Genomic DNA, 3,803 nt, shown 5'->3' on the forward strand with positions numbered 1-3,803 from the left:
CAGGCTGCAGTTGTGTGTGGTGCTGGGGGCAGGTCATTCCCTGTTTCTGATTTGGGCCCCAGAGCGGTTGTCTCATTAAACACTGAGATCCATCAGCAGATCTATGGAGGTGGGCGGGGCTGCGGGTTGGGACTGAGGGGCACCGGCAGGGCTGGGGGGGGGAGGAGACCAGGGCTGGGATAGCAGATGGGCTGCGGGTTGGGACTGAGGGGCACCGGCAGGGCTGGGGGGGGGAGGAGACCAGGGCTGGGATAGCAGATGGGCTGCGGGTTGGGACTGAGGGGCACCGGCAGGGCTGGGGGGGGGAGGAGACCAGGGCTGGGATGGCAGATGGGCTGCGGGTCGGGACTGAGGGGCACCGGCAGTGCTGGGGAGGGGGGAAGGAGGCCAGGGCTGGGATAGCAGATGGGCTGCGGGTCGGGACTGAGGGGCACCGGCAGGGCTGGGGGGGGGAGGAGACCAGGGCTGGGATGGCAGATGGGCTGCGGGTCGGGACTGAGGGGCACCGGCAGTGCTGGGGAGGGGGGAAGGAGGCCAGGGCTGGGATGGCAGATGGGCTGCGGGTCGGGACTGAGGGGCACCGGCAGGGCTGGGGAGGGGGGAAGGAGGCCAGGGCTGGGATAGCAGATGGGCTGCGGGTCGGGACTGAGGGGCACCGGCAGGGCTGGGGAGGAGGGAAGGAGGCCAGGGCTGGGATAGCAGATGGGCTTCGGGTCAGGACTGAGGGGCACCGGCAGTGCTGGGGAGGAGGGAAGGAGGCCAGGGCTGGGATGGCAGATGGGCTGCGGGTCGGGACTGAGGGGCACCGGCAGGGCTGGGGAGGGGGGAAGGAGGCCAGGGCTGGGATGGCAGATGGGCTGCGGGTCGGGACTGAGGGGCACCGGCAGGGCTGGGGAGGGGGGAAGGAGGCCAGGGCTGGGATGGCAGATGGGCTGCGGGTCGGGACTGAGGGGCACCGGCAGTGCTGGGGAGGGGGGAAGGAGGCCAGGGCTGGGATGGCAGATGGGCTGCGGGTCGGGACTGAGGGGCACCGGCAGTGCTGGGATAGCAGGGGGCACTTTGGCAGGACTAAGGGACCAGGGAGGTTGTGAGGCTGCAGATCAGTTTCATGGATTCGCCCCTTGCTCAGATCTGATGCGGCGGCGTCTGTCCTGGGCGAGGAGAGGCCGAGGCGTGGTCAATGGGAGCTGCCTGGCGGTGCCACCCAGGTGAATGACAGATTCCCCCCACCCGCCCCCATGTGCCCCTCGCTGAGCCGACTCCTGCAGGGGTTGGATGGGATGGGAGCGGAGCAGTGGGGGCCATGGGTCGGGGGTCCCTGTGCTCCAGGCCACGGGGGGATGTGCCACATGGCGGTTTGTCTGGTTGCTGGGACGGCACAAGCTCTGCGTCCCAGCGCCTGTTACCTGCCTGGGAGATGGGAGGAAAATGGCAGCTCGATCTAGCGCAGGGGGAACCTCCCAGAGCCCCCGGGCGTCACTGCAGCGAAGCAGCTGCACATTCAGCTGCGGGTCCCGGCCTCGCTGGGGATCTCAGCGGGCGGAGCGGGATTCCCAGCCCCGTCTCTGGGCTCCACTCCCAGCCCAAACCCAGATCTTCAGCCTGGTCCCCCGCGGGCTGGGGATAGGCAAAGGGAGAGCTGGACCCCGGGGCAGAGGTAAACCCAGACTCCCAACTCCTGATCTGAGCCTGGCCCCCTGGAAACCAAAAGGTCAAAGGTCACCAAGCTTTTTTCAAACCTCACACCAAGTTCTGATTGGCATTCTGGGGCCCGGTTGGGCCCGTTCTCACCCTGACGGCCCTGTTCTCCCACGTAGTTAACCCGCTCAGCCAGAGCTGGGTTTACAACCTCGGTCGCCTTGTAGTCATTGGTTTTGCAGGCCGCAGGTACCTGCGATGACCACGAGGTGTCCCCATCCGTCAGCACTAGGGGTAAGCGGCCCGCAGGAGGGTAGGGGCTCAGGGCACGTGGTACCCCAGAGGCCGGGTCGTTAGGGGGAGGGGGCCCCAGCCCACTGGCTCAGGGTCAGGGTCGGTGCATGGCAGCAGACAGAGCTGGGAGCATCGGATATCCTGCTGTTTCTTCCCCACATCCTGCCCCTTGGAGGTGCTGTGGGGAGCCCAGAGATAAGCTGGGCGCCCTGGCAATCCCGGTGCACAGTCCTGTCAGTGCCGGGGTTTTGCAAACATCCCGCTGCCTGTCCTGCGTCCACTGGGACAAGCGTTCATTGGGGACGGAGCGTCAGGATTCCTGGGTTCTATTTCCAGGCCCCTCACTCGCTTTACTTGGAAAAGGGCGAGGCGGTGTGTCCCCACTGCGTGCCGCTATTCCCTGCCTGGGAAATGGGACTGGTGAGTGACCCACCTCCCCGGGGCTTTGTTAGCACCCGCAAGGCACTTGGAGATCCGCGGCTGGCGGGCGCTCGAGTTGGCTTGCAATCTCCTGGCCAGCCTGAGGTGGAAGAGTGCAGCTGGCTGACTGGCTGGCTTCAAAGCTCCCAGCAGCTAGCGCCGGGACCCAGCTAATACGGTGAGGCATCAGGACCCTGCAGGCCGCTGTTCGTATTAACACACAGACTCACCACTTTTATCCCAGCTCCACGTCGCCCGCGCCCCGCTGAGCCCAGCGCCGTTATCGGTGCTAGGAAAATGAGAGTCGAGGGTGCATCTTTTCTCCTGCGATTCAGGAGTCTGGAGCCGGTGAGTGTGATACGAGTGAGTCGCCCTCTGGTCCATCTCGTCCTGGCTCGGGGCAGCCCAGCCAGACACAGCTGTCTGCCCTCGGCCCATCCCCTCTAGCGCCGTTAGAGTGGCTTTGCTAAGGTAGGGGGTTTGCTGGTGGGGACCTGCGATGGCTTGCCCCCCTTCAAGATGCCACCTGAGGTGTTGAGATACCACTGAGCTTGCCTGTTCTGCCAGCCTGGGCCCCCTTTATCCTGTCTTGCTGAGCCAGGCTCTTAAGCCTCCTCTAACACACCCACAGGCAGGGCCACCCCCAGCCGCAGAAAGACACAGACACTGAGATCAGCTCTGAGAAGACTCAACTTAAGGGACTTGCCCCAGCACTCCGGTGCCCACCTCCCTTGGAGCGCAGACCCAAAGGGATATTGTCTTATGAGGAGAGGCTGAGGGAACTGGGATTGTTTAGTCTGCAGAAGAGAAGAGTGAGGGGGGATTTGATAGCTGCTTTCAACTACCTGAAGGGGGGTTCCAAAGAGGATGGAGCTCGGCTGTTCTCAGTGGGGGCACATGACAGAACAAGGAGTAATGGTCTCAAGTTGCAGTGAGGGAGGTCTAGGTTGGATATTAGGAAACACTATTTCACTAGGACGGTGGTGAAGCACTGGAATGGGTTCCCTAGTTGGGGTTGGACTAGATACCTCCTGAGGTCCCTTCCAACCCTGATCTTCTATGATTCTATGAACTCACTCCCCCCCCCACCCTCAGTGGACAGTCTGATGAGTGAGTGGCCCTGGATGTTTCAGCCCTCTCCCCTGGTGGAGGGGGGTCAGGATGGTGCAGCCTCTCTTCCAGCCCCTCCACCCCCATGCTCTGCCTCCCGGCCCAGCCACACCTCACAGCAGCCAGGACACCCGTTAGGTTCCCCGGGAGCAGCCCAGCTGGTGAATTAGCTTGGCCTCACAGAGATGCCAAGGACCGAATGGGCTGGAGAGGCTGCTCTCTGCCCCAGTGGGGTCTGGGCCAAGCCGGGTAGGATATGGGGCAAGCCCTGCTGCTGCCCTTGTTCTGGGCACGGAGGGGGCCCCGGGGCCTTGTCTAGTAGCACCCAGATCACTTCTATT

Source organism: Malaclemys terrapin, chromosome 7 (assembly GCF_027887155.1).
Source record: "Malaclemys terrapin pileata isolate rMalTer1 chromosome 7, rMalTer1.hap1, whole genome shotgun sequence".
Classification (NCBI taxonomy): Eukaryota; Metazoa; Chordata; order Testudines; family Emydidae; genus Malaclemys; species Malaclemys terrapin.